This window comes from Pristis pectinata, chromosome 10 (assembly GCF_009764475.1).
Source record: "Pristis pectinata isolate sPriPec2 chromosome 10, sPriPec2.1.pri, whole genome shotgun sequence".
NCBI lineage: Eukaryota > Metazoa > Chordata > Chondrichthyes > Rhinopristiformes > Pristidae > Pristis > Pristis pectinata.
The window spans coordinates 53,922,282-53,939,254 of NC_067414.1; the positions used below are offsets into that span (position 1 = coordinate 53,922,282).

Consider the following 16,973-nt stretch of genomic DNA (forward strand, 5'->3'; position numbering starts at 1 on the left):
GGTGCTCAATGTTTATTGTGTCATTCCCATTCCTTGTTGCAAGCAAGGTTCTTAACCAAACCTCCTGGAGGCATAATACGCCTCCTTTTTAAGAGATGCAGACTGACTTTAAATCCAGCAAGTTAGGTTAATCAGGTTTGGTCACTCACAACATAGGGGCCCTCGGTCATGGACTCTTGGAGTCAGCAGAATTGTTGATCTTATTAAAAGCTGTCAGTGTTATATTGGGTGTAGGGCCACAGATTCCATTGCCTGAGGCCGAATCATCACTTGTGGCCTACTTTGCTTTGGAGAAGGATTACAGAATGGAGGCCTCCAGCACAGCTTGTCCCATGGGTGCTGCAGCAGGTTAGTGTGCTGTGCGATTAGTATGGTGGCTGAGCACAGGTAGTGGGTCAGACTGAGCACAGTCCAGCCTAATATAAGTGAAAGATTGGTTAAAGAGAATGTGAACACTACATTGAAGAACTATGATATGCAATTGTACATACTTTGTTTGGAGCAGCTAAATAGAATATATATGTGCAAAATATATCATTCATCCATACATTCATCTTTTATCAAATAACTTTGCCTAACATTTTAGGGGCCAAGGAATTGAATCAGTGCAGAATCAGACACATTCCCAGTTCAATGTGCATGCCAAATGAGGCTAGTACCAGCAGCCTCAGTACAGCAGTGCTGTGGGCTCTGGGCACTAATTGTGCACCAAAGACAGATCATCAGTTGCAGTGGAGGGACCAAGTGTGGTGTGGGGTAGGCAGTTGGCAAGCTGGAGTGGGGTGGGGACGAGGTGGTTAAAAACAATAATTATTTTACCTTTCAGGGAATAGATGTTAGAAGAATGAAGAAGCATGTATGCCAATTGGTGTCATTGTTTGCTGTCCAATTAACAAAGGGGGCTGAGACAGACGTCAGACCTCTGATTTGCAAATGCAATTTGTCTAGCTTCAATTTCAGGCATGCACCTGGGACACCCATAACTCCCATGTGGTATTAGCAAGCACATGCACTTGTCAAAACCGTTAAGCCAAGGATTAACCAGGTTGCAGGTTTTGCTCACTGTCTGTAAAGCTTGAGTGAGGAGGCAATCAACTTTCAAAGGGTATTATTTATTCAGTTATGCATTTGAAAGCCAGTTATCTTCAATCCTTCAATTTTTTTCACTACCTTCAAATAAGTCTGGGTTATTGAATATCAAGGAAAATAATTATTTTATTAGTTTTTCTGTCAAGGAATTGCTGCTGCTTGAATCTTTCGTCCCAATTTTAATTGGTCATGCTCAAAGAGTTCAGGGAAGTGTTTGTATCAGGCAAACAATTTGTCCTTTGCTGGATTTGATTACAAGGCAACTGAAAATTGAGCAGGAAGTTCACGCAAGGATAACCAAGAAGAAATACAAAAAGATAGACATTGCAAAGAAAAACTTAATTTGCAATTTTATGTCTAAAAGTTGGCCTGAAATCAGTGTTACGCAATCCAGCCTCAATTACACACACATAGCAAACCATGCTAGCAATCAATTTTGGGTAATATTGGACCAGGCATTTCCTGTTGTGAACCATGCTAGCATGCCTGACCTATTCTCAGTGTTAGATCTGCACCAAACAATGCCACAGAACAACAATGCACATTTCTGCCCGTATGGGTGTAAATTGAAGCAAACCTTAAAACTTCAACATCGTGGAACATTCTCAGTAGAACTACGGACATATCCTGCTAATTTGCTGTTTTTTGAGGGTGATTCTCTACAGACTGGGTGCCCTCAGAAATGACTGCAGGTCACTCAAACACCTTCCAAAATTTACTGTGTGTGCTACTGTAAACAGTGAATATTTTCTCCTGCATTTAGTCTCTGGGATCCTCAAGCAATTGATGCCTCAATAGTGACAACATTGGCACCAATCTATTATTGGAGACTTCATTATGTCTGTGGTGAGAGCACAGTGACGTTGGGACAAGTGACATTGGACAGCAAGCAAAGATATGTCCCTCAGCAAAGAGACTATTCCCACAGAATTCAGAGGAATCACATTCTATCTAGACTTCTCTCGTGAACGATATATTTGCAGGCTCATTACTTCCAAAGTAATCATCACTGAAATATGTTGCATGATTTCATGCTTGGACTGCTCTCTCTCATGAAGGTCATGCCGACCCCAGACTTCTTCATAGGATAACTCCAAGCCATTATAGCCGTTCTTCCCAATTTGTTGCTCACTTCAGCATCAAAGATTATGATGGAATGATTTTATCAGCTTTGATTTCAGTGAAAAGAAAGTGGCATCTTGGGGACTGGGATTTGTCAGCATTCCTGGCTTCCCAAGGCTGTTGGCGCACTATGAAGAACCCAGACATTTTTACTGACAGGAAAAAATTTCCACTCCCTCAATATGCAGGTAGTTGTGGATCATCAAAAGAATTTCCTCAGGGTGAATGCAATATTTCCAGGGAGAAGACATGACTTCTTCATCCTGGGGAAGGGGGGGGAGGGGTGGCTCTGCAGTTTTTTTCAGCAAACAGCACATCCCTGAGGGATGGATCCTGTGGCACAAGGGCTAGTCTCTGCTTCCATGGCTGCTCAGATCACTCCGTTCCCCAATTACATTGGCTGAACTACTGAAGTACCTGGACCAAAATGTTATTGGTTTCTTCAAGATGAGATTCAGTTGACTGGTATCAGTGTGGGAGTTCCTTGCAGTACTTTACAAGCAGATGGGAGTCTTCATTTCAATAGGAGTTCTTATATCTGAAGAAGACAATTGGCTCCACCTCCTGCAGATTCTTCTTATAGTGGACCTGAAGGGTCCCTTGCTACATAGGACCTCCCTCCAGCATGTATCCCATTGTTCAGGACTTCTGTATCCTTTTGATTGAATCTGGGAGCTCTGTTCCTCTGCAAACTCCCTCAGCTTCGTGGCAGCTATCGCATGTGTTGCTGGTGTGTGGTTGCCATTAAGGTCTAACAACTTTCACAGTTTGGTGCACAGCACAGTATTTGAAGTTATGTTTAATTGAGCCTAATCCCATTGCCAGCCACATAGGTCCCATTTTAATGAATCTTTATGGATGTAAACCACCTAATGCCATTCTAGACATCAATTTGGCCAATTCCACAATTCTTTGAGAGGAGCCTAAATCAGCATATATAACTAAATACAACAATGATTTAGTATATCCAATCCAATTTCCAAACAATATTGTTTTACTTTTGAGTATAAATAGTGTAAGTTTGTGTGTGTGTCTGTGTATGTACCTAATATATAACATTTATTTTGAATTACTTACATGTTCTTTTTTCCAGCAGCATTTAGTGAGCTCCATTATGTTGCTCATTGATAAATCTCTCATTGCCGTAGTTCAGATAATCTACAGGAAATCTCTTTGTTATCCTGAACACAAAAGTTTACCCAACCATTAATGAAGATTCTCACAGTGGTATGGAAAGGTAGAACTCACCGATAAGAGTGAGGGCAAATCACAGAAATTACAAAATCCCAATAAAAAAGGTATAAAGGGCTGTAAATATGTCCTATATTACCATAATTGAATGGACCTATGGGCAGGCATCCAACTTGAAGAATGATGATGTTAGAAGCTGGTGATGCAATTGGATATTTAAAATTTAAATTAAAATGTAAACACCTCTGGTTTCTTTGGGAAAGGATGGGAAAGTTCTTCAGAAAATAGAGGACTGTGTTCAATTGTCATTAAACATCTGTGTTCAGTCTTTTATTTATAATTAGTGACCTCTTATGGACGTTAGTTGAATTACTCCTTAAATACAAATTGCTTCAATCACTTTTTCATCAGCATTCAGAGCGATCGGTCCAGTTTGCTTATTTCTTTGAAATGTTTCCAATTATTTAATTGAATTGATGGTATAAAAAAGTATAATTTTAATAGAATTAACTTAAATTGTACAAATTAACCTTATTTGAAGTGGAAGGAGTTTGTGAACATCTGTGACGGTGCTTTTCGACAGAATGAGACCCCACACGTGCAATAATCAATTTTCAGTGCTGTGACCCTCAGTGCAAAAATTGAAGGACAGCAGGAAGAACAATGACACTTGCAGTGTTTTTACATTTAGCAGGTAAACCAACAATCAGGTTGACACCTTCTTCCCCAACTTGCAGCCATCTGAATAGTAACCAATGTTCCAAAATCCACAATGCTCCGATGGCTGCCCCTTTGAAAAAGTTTCACTTGCTGCAGAGTGAGAAGGCATTCCACTGTATTTGGAGAGTATAAAAAGATCATGGCTGACCCCAAATCCCATATGGTGAAAATATTGCCCACAATCCAGGAACTAGGCTTAAATCAATGAAATACTTTACAAAGAATGGCACAGTAAAAAGATATTGTGCCCAACCAGTCAAATCCAGCATTTATACTCCACTCAAGCCTCCTCCTGTCTTTCTTCATATAAATCTATCAGCATGACCCTATTCCCTTCTCCCTCAAATGTTGGTCCAACCTCCTCTTAAAAGCATTTATACTATTCCCCAAAACCACACCCTGTCATAGCAAATGACAAAGTCTTGTCATTATTTGGGTAAAGAAGTTTATTTTGAATTCCCTATTGGATTTCTTGGTGACCATCTTATATTGATGATCTCTAGTTATGCTTTTTGCTACAAGTGAAAACATTCCCTTTGTATCGATGCAATCAACATCTTTCATAATTTAAAAAACCTCCATTAAGTCATCCTCAGCCTTCCTTTCTCAAAAGAAACAAGCTGTGATCTGTTCACCTTTTCCTGATATATTTATTTAACCTTGCACATCTGGTTTCATCCTTGCGAATCTTCTCTGCAATTTCTCTAGTACCATGATACATTCTTTATAATATGGCAACCAAACTGCACATTGTAATTTTAAGTGTGGTTTACCCTAAGTTCAAAACATAACCTCCCTACTGTTTAATCCTATACTTTTAGGGAAAAAAACAAGTTCTTGGTTTGCCTTTCATATGGACCTTGCTAACCTGTGGTGCAACATTTAGTGAATGGTGTATTTGTACTCTGTGATCCCTTCGTTCGCACATTTCCAAGTGATGTGGCATTCCTGTTCATTCTACCACCATACACTACCTCATTTTTAATTCTATTGAGCTTTACTTGGCAATTATTTGTCCATTCTGCAATTTTATAAATGTTCTCCTGTTATTTGCTTACACTTCAGTTGAACAATTTCCCCAAATTTAGTATAATTTGCAAATTTTGAAACTGTTATTGATTGTTTTTTAAAATTGTTCATGTAAATTTTGAACTGCAGTCATGAGTTAGTCCCCTAATTTCATGTTCTCTTACCTTATTAATTAGTATATTATGGGGTTCTTTATCAAAAGACTTTTGGAAATTTTAGATAAATTTCAGCTACTGCATTGCAATTTTTTCTGTGTTACCTTTAAGGTTTTCCTATTGAAATCCATGCTGAATATTCATTATTATACTTTTTGTCTCACTCCTTAGCGTAAAGGGGATAAATGGGGCAGAGTTTGTTAGGTGTGTCCCGGAAGGATTCCTGGCACAGTATGTGGACAGGCTGATTAGAGGAGAGGCCATACTGGAATATGGTACTAGGGCAATGAGGCTGATCAGGTTTCAGATCTCTCGGTGGGAGACAATTTTAGAGACAGTGACCATAACTCCTTGACCTTTACTATAGCCCTGGAGAGGGATAGGAACAAACGTTATGGGAAAGTATTTAATTGGGGGAGGGGGAATTATGATGCTATTAGGCAGGAACTTGGGAGCGTAAATTGGGAACAGATGTTCCTGGGGAAGTGCACAGTGGAAATGTGGACGTTGCTTAGGGAGTACTTGCATGGGTTCTAGATAGGTTTGTCCCATTGAGGCAGGGTAAGGATGGTGGAGTGAAGGAACCGTGGTTGAGAAGAGACATTGAATATCTTACCAAGAGGAAGAGAGAAGCTTTAGAAAGCAAGGATTAGACAGGGGTCTAGAGAGTTACAAGGTAGCCAGGAGAGAGCTTAAGAATGGACTCAGGAGAGCTAGAAGAGGGCATGAGCAGGCCTTGGCAAGTAAGATTAAAGAAAACCCCAAGGCATTCTACACGTATGTGAAGAATAGGAGGATGACTAGAGTGAGGGTAGGACCAATCAGGGATAAAAGAGGAAACATGTGCCTGGAGTCAAAAGAGGTAGGGGAGGTCCTTAATGAATACTTTGCTTCAGTATTCACCAGTGAGAGAGACCTTGATGTTTGTGAGGATGGCGTACAACAGGCTGAAACACCAGAGCATATTGACATGACAAAAGAGGATGTGCTGGAACTTTTGAAAAACATTATGATAGATAAGTCAACAGGGCTGGACAGGATATATCCAAGGTTATTACAGGAAGCAAGGGAAGAGATTGCTGCACCTTTGGCAATGATCTTTGCGTCCTCACTGGCCACAGGAGTAGTGCCAGATGATTAGAGGGTGGCAAATGTTGTTCCTTTGTTCAAGAAAAGGAGTAGGGAAAACCCTGGGAATTACAGACCAGTGAGTCTTACTTCAGTGGTGGGCAAATTACTGGAGAAGATTCTTAGAGACAGGATTTATGAGCATTTGGAGAAGCATAGGCTGATTAGGGACAGTCAGCATGGCTTTATGAGGGGCAGGTCATGCTTCACGAGCCTGATTGAATTCTTTGAGGATGCGACAGAACACATTGGTGAAGGTAGAGCAGTGGATGTGGTGTAGATGAATTTTAGTAATGTGTTTGATAAGGTTCCACATGGAAGGCTCATTCAGAAAGTCAGGAGGCATGGGATCCAGGGAAACTTGTCTGTGTGGATTCAGAACTGGCTTGCCCATAGAAGACAGAGGGTGGTTGCAGATGGAACGTATTCTGCCTGGAGGTTGGTGACCAGTGGTGTTCCACAGGGGTCTGTTCTGGGACTCCTGCTCTTTATGATTTTTATAAATGACTTGGATGAGGATGTGGAAGGTGGGTTACTACGTTTGCAGATGACACGAAGGTTGGTGGTGTTGTGGGTAGTGTAGAAGGTTGCTGTAGGTTACAACAGGACATTGATAGGATGCAGACCTGGGCTGAGAAGTGGCAGATGGAGTTCAACCCGGAAAAGTGTGAAGTGATACACTTTGGGAGATCGAATTTGAAGGCAGAATACAAAGTTAATGGCAGGACTCTTTGCAGTGTGGACGAACAAAGGGATCTTGGGGTCCACGTCCACAGATCCCTCAAGGTTGCCGCGCAGGTCAATAGGGTTATTAGGAAGACATATGGTGTGTTGGCCTTCATTAGTCGGGTATTGAGTTCAAGAGCCGCAAGATAATGTTGCAGCTCTGTAGAACTCTGGTTAGACCACACTTGGAGCATTGTGTTCAGTTCTGGTCACCTCATTATAGGAAGGATGTGGAAGCTTTAGAGAGGGCACAGAGGAGATTTACCAGGATGCTGCCTGGATTGGAGAGCATGTCTTATGAGGGTAGGTTGAGTGAGCTAGGGCTTTTCTCTTTGGAGAGAAGGAGGATGAGAGGTGATTAGATAGAGGTGTACAAAATGATAAGAGGCATAGATGGAGTGGACAGTCAGAGACTTTTTCCCAGGGTGAAAATAGCTAACACGAGGGGGGATAATTTTAAGGTGATTGGAGGAAGGTTTGGGGTGATGTCAGAGGTAAGTTTTTTACACAGAGAGTGGTGGGTGCGTGGAATGCGCTGCCCGCAGAGGTGATGGAGGCAGGTACAGTAGGGGCATTTAAGAGACTCTTAAATAGACACATGAATGACAGATAAATGGAGGGCTATGTGGGAGGGAAGGGTTAGATAGATCTTAGAGTAGGATAAAATGTCAGCACAACATTGTGGGCCGAAGGGCCTGTACTGTGCTGTAGTGTTCTATGTTCTATGTTCTTTATCCTATTGTCTCCTTTAGTGGGGATTCCATTATTTTTCCAACAAAGGTTGTTAAGCTGATTTATCTATAATTCCTTGGACGTATTCTCTACCCCCCCTTTACCCCAGGTCCTTCTTTTTGTTCATCCTCTCACCCAATAACCATTTTTAATGAGTTATTACATATGTGTAGTAATGCCTCTGCAACTCTCCCAGAAATTATTTTAAAATATATGAATGCAATCCATCCAGACTTAGGTTTCATTGTCACTGAGTTTGATTATTATGTTAAATATATCCTTTTTTTCTATTTTATTTATTACATTCTCATCTCATTATACATGTCATGTCCACCTGCTGTATCTCCCTGGTAAATAAAGAAACAACATAATTCTTTAATGTTTTTACTTCCCTCTACTGATGTTCTAGTAATCCTTTGATGGTCCTAGCCCCAGCATAGCCTTTGTTTTTTTTATTATGCATCTGTAAAATATCTTACTATTTTGCTTTGTGTTCTTAAGTAATTTAGTTTCATAGTTCAACTTTGCCTTCTCAATTGTTTTCTTTTTAATTCTTTCATATTCTTCATAATTTTATTTATTAATTTTTCAGGTATGTGTGTCGCAGGATAGGCCAGCAGTCATTGTCCATCCCCAGTTCCCAAGAGGAGATAGTAGTAAACCACATTCTTGAACCACTACAGTCCTTCTGGTGAAGGTATCTCCACAATGCATTTGGAAAGGGAGTTTCAGCATTTGGACCCAGCAACAATGAAGAACCAATATATTTCCGAATCAGTTTGGTGTGTGACTTGAAGGGGAACTATGGTTGGTGGTGTTCTCATGCACTTCCCTTTGTGTTTCTTGTTGGTAGAGGTTGCAGGTTTTGGAGGTACTGTCAGAGTGGCCTGTGCAAGTAACTGAAGTGCATTTTGTAGTTGGTACACATTGCAGCCACTGTGCACTGGTAGTGAAGGGAATAAGTGTTTGGGGTAGTGGATAAGGTGCCAGTCAAGCAGCCTGCTTTATCCTGTGTGGTCTTGTCTATTGTTGGATATATCCTCATCCTGGCAAGTGGAATGTATTCCTTCACACTCTGGACTTGTGCCTTGTAGATGATGGAAAGGTGTTGGAGTATCAGGAGATGAGTCACTAGCCACAGATTCACAACATTTGACCTGCTCTTGCAGCTACAGTTTTTATTTGGCTGGTACAGTTGAGTTTCTGGTCAATAGTGACCCCCTAAAAGTGTATGGTGACAGCACTTAAGAAGTGTCTGGATGAGCACTTGAATCACCTGGGCATAGAAAGCTATAGGCCAAGTGCAGGACAATGTGATTACTGCTGGTCAGTGTGGATATGGTGGACCTAATGGCCTGTTTCCAGGCTGTTTGACTCTATGATAATGTACTTCTCTGCTCTCTAAGCATTTAAGGTACACTTCTTTCCTTACCCATAGTTGTTGCTTGACGTCTCTATTTATCCATGGAGTCTTAAGGCTGTCTAGTTTGTTCTTCCCTTTCAGTAGAATACACTTTTTTTACAGTCAGCTGAAAATGTGATTGAGGAGAAAAATTGCAAAGTCCAGCACTAATTACATATGCTCCAGCTTTGCCAGTCTGAGAGCTGAGCTGCAGCATCAATATCCAACAAAATATTTGACTGAAGATCTGACCATTAAGCTTCCTGCTTTCTGCCTGTGACTGAGTTCTACTGGGATACAGAATGTGTGCCTATTTACTGAATAAATGGAGCAGTGCAAATTCACCAAACTGTATATGCTGTCCATGAGCCACATTCCAAACTTGTGCCCTGGACTTGCATATCATGGAGGAACTGAAACAATATACACCCTTACTGTTGCTGCTTGAAGGTTTCATGGCAGCAATTAACACTAATCTCATCACTTAAAAGGTACTTAGATTGAAATGAACAAGATGAGCAACTGAATTGTGGTGAGTTCAGTTCATTCTATCTTCAACCTTGCATTTCAATCATGAGCCAGTTAGCAGCATGCCTTTTTCATGTAAATCTATAGTGGAGCAGTACATCCTGAACAGCAAATTTTAGATTACTATTTTTAACCAAGCATCTATCCTCAGTAAAGTTGCTTTAGCATTTATGAGTAAACAACTGTCATTGCTAGAAATATTGTCTTGATATTGTTCCAATAGCAAATTATGGCCATAAGTTTTTAAACCTTGATCCTGCTAAACTGACAGGTTAATCCACAGGGAATTATTTGCTTTTTGCCCACAATGTTAATAAAATTGTAAATATTTTCTCTGCAACTTCAGTGGAGTGGTTGAAGTTGTTAGGCAAAGTGGCAAATTTCCTGGATTACTTTTAGCAGAATGGGAACTCCATTTGTAAAATCCTCATATACTGGCCACTGAATGAAGGAGAGGAGACTTTGCAGGAAAATGAAGCAACAATGAAGGAATCTGTTCATTCTGCAGGTCTTTTCTGGACGTCATGGAACTTCAATGTCTTAGCAGCCTTAGTTTTACACAAAGTTAGTCCTGTTTAATGCAATAGGTTGCCCCATATGTTGGCATTAGAATTCCTATTTGATTCCAATGGGATGAATTGTTCTGTGCAGGCACTTTACAGAATGAGATGCATCAATATACTGGCAAGTATTAAATTAATTTAATTATCTGGAATTTGTAACAACAACAACTAGTTTTAGTAATGATGACCACAAAAACTACGGGGTTGCTGTAAAATCGTGATTCACTTACTGTATATCCTTCAGGGAAGGAAATCTGCCGTACAGACCTGGTCTGGCCTACATGTTACTTCAAACTCAGATCAAGTGGTTAACTCTTAAATACTCTTTGAAATGTCCAACCAATTGACTCAGTTTGAGGATGGCTCACCCGCCAGTATCTCCTCAAGAGCAATAAGTGCTGTCCTTGCTGGCAATGCCCAGGAACAGAAAGTAGAAGACAGTTAAGAGAGTATCAGAAAATTTATTACACAACAACCTTTCCTAAAGACACAGTTGTTGCATATGTACATAATTAGGATGGAGTCAAACCAAGAATTACTGAACTGGAACTAAGCCATTTTTCTCCTCATCTCCTGCTTCCTCCTCCAGGTTTCAAGCTTTAATCTGCAGAATCTGTTCCTCAATTGGTATCAAATGTTCATTTAGTTATCTGCTCCGGTTGTGAGCAGTAGCCTTATGTTACTAACTACTTCCTCCAACAAAAGCAAAACCAATGTGTAGCTGATTTGGCAATATGTTCCCTGCACTCCACAGGCAGCCAAACCTTCTGGGTAGGGATGGTTGTACAGGATGCAAATGCTGACTTTGTAAAGATTTCTCAATGTATTCACAAGTTACCCATGTTACACATAGAGCAAGAAGATACCTGGACGTGCAGGGAATTGAATACAAAAATTGGGAGGTTATGCTTCAGTTAAAAGAACATTATCAGACATCCACTGCTGCTCTGAATTTAAATGTACACAATTGTGGAAAATAAAAACTCATGGAGTAAGCAGTAATATATCAATGTTGATAAATGATTGGTTGGCTAGCAGAAAACAAAGAGTAACCAGGTATATTTTTTTTTCTGGTTGCCAAGATGTAACAAGTGGAGTATCACAGGTCCAGCAACTCAGATTCAATTCTGACCTCTGCTGCCGTGTGGAATTTGCACGGTCTCCACTCTGACTTCCTTCACATGCTCTGGTTTCCTCTCACATCCCAAAGAGGTGCTGATTGGTAGGTCAATTGGCCACTGTAAATTACCCTTGGTATGGGTGGCTGGTGGGACAATTGGGATCAGGCTGTTAATGGACATGCATGGGAGAATAGGTTACAGAGAAATGTGGAGAAATGGGATTGTTGAAATTGCTCTGAGACCCAGTACAGACCCTGTGGGCTGAATGGCCTCCTTCTATGTTGTGAGAAATGTGAGAAATTTATACCAATGACTTGATGAAGACATTGAAGCTTTGGTTGCTAAATTTGCTGACGACACAAGGATAGATAGAAAATTAAGTTGCGAAGAAAACATAAAGAAGTAACAAAGGTTAAGCAACCAGGCAAAAATCTAGAAAATGGAATATAATGTGGAAAAGGTGAAATTGTCCATTTCAGCAGGAAAATGAAAAGAAGCATATTATCCAAATGTTGAGAGATTGCGGAGGCAAGTGGATACTCAACTGTATAATTTGAAAAAAGCTTAGTGTGCAGCACAGCAAATAATTGGGAAAGCTAACAGAATATTATCATTTATGGCTAGGAAACTGAATACAAAAAATGAGGAGGTTGTGCTTTAGTTAATAGAACATTGTTGAGACTACATCTGGAGAATTGGGTACAGTATTGGTCTCCTTACTTGGGCAAGGGTTTGTAGCAGTTCAGAAAAGGTTTACTAGACTAACATCTGGAAAGGACAGGCTATCCGAAGGAAAGGTTGAACAGGCCAGGCTTATACTTACCAGGGTTCAGAAGAGTTAGAGGTGATTTGATTGAAACATATAAGATCTTGAGACATCTTTTCAGGGTGGATACAGAGAGGATGTTTCCTCTTAAGGGAGAATCATGAACTGTTTACCTGTTGTTTAAAAGCAACAGGTCTCCCATTTATGACACAATGAGGCAAAATATTTTCTCCCAGTGGGCCATGCAGATTTTGAATGCTCTTCCTTCAAAAGTGGGGAAGCAGAATCTTTGAATATTTTCAGGGCATAGGGAGATAAATTCTTGATAAGCAAGGGGCTGAAAGGTTACTGTGGGTAGCAGGGAATGCGGATCAGCTTTGATCTTAATGAAAATAAGCAGGCTTGAAGGGCCAAGTGGTGAACTTCTACACATAATTCATATGTTTGTATATTAATCTGTTCACGGGTTCTACCATACAGAATATGGTTTGGTCTGTGGTTTCTTTTTAGATGGTTCCTGGGAATGTTCTGACCTGAGCTGGAGTCATCTGATCTGACATTGTTTTCCTTAAACAAGATGGACTCCAAGGACTCATTATTTTACAATTTCACAACAATTGTTCGCGTCTCTGCTTAGTATCAAACACACTAGCTTTTGGAAACCATACAATATCAGAAAACAAGACATGTAGCTCTATTGCTGGTCACTGGAAGCAATCTTCCCACTGAATGGAGCATAAAAGAACTAGCTTCTCTGCAATATGCTTTTAGAAAGGATGATAATTCTATTTTCCAATTCTTTCATGGGATAGAACAAAACTATCTTGGTCAGCATTGAATGCTCTCTCCTAACTGCTCTTGGTGGCAGTGACCAATCTCCTTGAACCACTGCAGTTTTTCCAGTGAAGTTATATCCACATCCCTGTTGGAAAGGACTTTGACACAGTGAAGTGTACTAATATATTGCCATTCAGGATCTTGTTCATTTCAAGTAACTCTGGAAGTCCTTGCATTGCAAAGATCACTGTCAATTGTGTTGCTTAAACAGAACTATCCATAGTAATTGCATCCATACACTTTAAATCTGCATCTACTTTGAACATGACCATAAATGGATGAAAAAATAATCACATTTATCCTAGATCACAGTTTGCTCAAACATAGCCACGGGTTGAAAGGAGCTACTGACGGATTTTTACAATGCCCTCTATATTACTTATCTTCCTTCAGAGTGACATCCCACAATTTGTACATTCCCAGTCTCCAGACAAACCTTATGGTAACTTGCTTAATAGAAGATACACCAAGGTCCTTCATTCAATTGCTTGAGATTAGCTGTTCTTCCTTGTGGTGGACAACAATTCTGAATCTCCAAAGAACCATTAATTAGTTACGTAGTTTAAACTATTTCTTGTAACATTCCCTTTCCCATCTATGCTGGATGTGTTTGTACACCCAAAAGAGGGAAAGGTAATGTCTCTTCATGGAAGCAAGCTGTTGACTTGTTTTTCGTAGACCATCCATATATTCCAGCTATGATGTAATCTCACCCATTATTGTTGTCTCACTTGGGGGTGTGCTATCTGGTAGTTCATACAGTGCACCATCATTTTGACTGTGGTATCCACACTCATATATGAACATAGTCAGATGAAGACATTGTTAATCATCATCTAGAGTCATAGAGTTATACAACACAAGAAACAGCCCTTTGGCCCACTGAATCCATGCCAACCATTTTACACTTATCCTATACTAATCCCATTTTATTCTTCCCACATTCCTATTAATTTCCCCCAGATTCTACAACTCACCAAGGAGCAATTTACAGTGGTCACTTAACCTACCAATCCTCTTGTTTTTGGGATATGGGAGTAAACTGGAGCACCCAGAGGAAAGCCATGTGATCATGGGGAGAATATGCAAGCTCCACATAGACAGCACAGCAAGTTAGGGTCGAACCTGAGTTGCCGGAGCTATGAGGCAGCAGCACTACTAACTGCACTACCGTGCAGCCCCAGCTGTGCCACTGTGCCGGTTCAGTTGAGGTTCAGCTGAGATTAGAGTAAGTGTCTTCTTGGATCAGAGGTGAAGTAAAGTGATATGATGTACCTATATGAAAGTGGCCAACACAATCAGTACAACTGGATTAAATCAGTAATGTTAGTGATATGACTACATAAATATGAAATTTGTTTCTTTATCCCCTGTCTTGGATTCACCAAAAATTCCCTGTTGGAATTTGTGATGCATGTATTGGTGGTACTTTATCACTCCATCAACAATAGCTAAAGCTTCCAGATAAGTGTTGTTGCTCTGCTTTGGAAAGACACACTATGGAAAACCAGTTGGTCACTCAGCTTCATATGGTGTGGTAAAGCTACTGCAACAATTTAAGCCTGTACCTCACAGGACAGCAGCAATGGTTTCACAGGATTTTAATGAAAAAGAACCTATGGATTCAGCAGCAACTGCTTCAGTTCTCACCTTCATGTTTCTTTGTCCACCTCCCCATTGTTTTGTGATTCAGCAACCTCAATAAATGTCCCTGCACAGTGCTTAAATTTGGCAGGAAATTTCTGTTACAGTTGTGAAGTTGTCTGTTAATTTGGCTAGAATAGGTGTGTCCAAAATTGCTTTAACCTTGTCCTAAACTAGGTGGAGTCCTCAGTACCTATCATATAAGCAAGACACACACCTTTCCTCTACAGTATTCTGCATCTTGGAATCATCAATATACACATTCCTGCTCCATTTTTCTAGATGTCATCCAGTTGGTGATACATGGCAGACCCTGAACCAAACTGTCCATTGTCTTCTGGCAAATACCTGGACCTGATGTTATTCCAAACAGATGTCAATTGCATTGCAACAGTCCAAAGTAAATATTAATCATCCAATACTCCATTGAACCTTTGTCTAACTTGACTTATCTGCAAGTATGTGACATATCAAGAGTTGTGAAAATTTAGTCTCCTCCTTGAAGGGCAAATAAATCATCAATCAGAAGTAAGGGGTATCTGTCTGCCTCTACTTATTTGTTGGTTGTTGTCTCATGATCTGGAGAGATCCTAATTATGCCATTTGCTTTTATTCTGGGAATGACTGGAACAGCCCATTCAGAAACTCAATGATTGCTGCTTCCTTCCATCTCTTCAGTTCTCCCCAACCTTTTCCAACAGACTGTAGGTTCAAATTGTGCTTTGAAGAAAGAAATATAGCATTATCCTTCAGGTGAATGTTGGCTTCCACATCTTGAATACTTCCAAGATCATGACAAAATGGCTCAGGTTTCTTGTTAAGTTCAGTTGACACAGACGGTTTCCTCACTCTCTTGGTCTCCCCCCAACCTATCTTTGTCTTTGATAACTAGTTAAAGACCTTCAAATCGGATCCTTCACTTGGAACAATCAGAAGAGGAAGCCTTGCTTCATATTCACCACTTTGCACTCTTATCTTCACATATTCCAATCACCTTCTTCCTTTCCCTGGCCTTCCCTAATTGTCCCTGCACTGAAGAGACAGATAAGAATCAACCACATTGATGTCTGTGGAGTTATATATAACCCAGACTGAATAAGGATAGTAGATTTCCTTCCCCAAAGGACATTAGTTAAACAGATGCGTTTTTATGACAATCTGATGGTTTTATTCATGATTCCGCCTTCTTGCATATGCTTCACACATTAAGATAAACAGCCTTTAGGCCTGACTTTTTAACATGCTTAGACTCCTAAGCATTATTTTGCACTGTGGCCCTGCTCATTTCCTGCCATTGATTTTTCCTTTTCCACTTTTGCTTTTCCCTTTTCTGTCCTTTGCTTCTATCCTAGTTTATACTTCCTCAGTCTCCCCTGCACATCCACCGCCATTTTAGTTTAAATCTTCTCCAACGACCATTGCAAGCACTCCTCCTAGATCAGTAGTCCCTGTCTCACTTGGATGTAACCTGTTCTGGTCTGTTCAAGTCCACCTTCTACAGAACAGGTTCCAATGTCTCTGGAAACCAAATCCCTCCCTCCTGCGCCTTCTGTCCAGCCATGCACTCATCTGGTCTATTCTCCTGTTCTATGCTCATTAGCACATGACATTGGAATTAATCCTGATGTTACTACTTTTGAGATCCTCCTTTTTAATTTAACTCCTAACTCAAGTTCATCTTGTGCAATGTCATCCCTTTTTTCACCAATATCTTTGGTACTGATTTGTTCCTTGACAACTGTCTTTTTATCTTTCACTTCAAAATTCTCTGCTGCTACTTTGATGCCAACATACTGCCCTGTTGTCACATTTGTGGCCACAGAAATGCTGTCTGTTCCCCTTACACTTTAATCTCCTGTCATGAAGGCTTTGTCACACTCTTTGCTTGAGAAACCATCTTTCCCAATGATATCCAAAGTAGTATATCTGTAGGAGAGGGGCTTGGCTACAGGCGATTCCTGTATTACCTGTCTTCTGGTGGTCACCCATTCCCTTCCTGCCTGTATGGTCTTTACCTATGGTGTGACCACTTCACAAAACATTTTGTCCACCTACATCTCAGCATTGCTGATGCTCCACAGTGAATCCACCTGCAGCTCCAGCTCCAGAGTGTGGTTAACCAGTAGCTACAGCTGGCCATGTTTCCTGTACACAATGTTGTGAGGGACATCTTCCCACATAGCGCAGGAGGAGCATTCCATAGTTCTGAGCTGCTCTCCT

The 16,973-nt window shown here is 40.5% G+C and overlaps 1 protein-coding gene across 1 annotated transcript in view; it reads left to right on the forward strand.

The window, feature by feature from the left end:
• The first annotated feature begins 9,765 nt into the window (after window positions 1–9,765).
• enpp5 (ectonucleotide pyrophosphatase/phosphodiesterase 5) overlaps window positions 9,766–16,973 on the forward strand; it is a 31,705-nt gene continuing 24,497 nt past the window's right edge. Inside the window, exon 1 of the mRNA XM_052024846.1 lies at window positions 9,766–9,826. The gene's annotated coding sequence lies outside the window, so the exon portion shown is untranslated. The remainder of the gene's footprint in view (window positions 9,827–16,973) is intronic.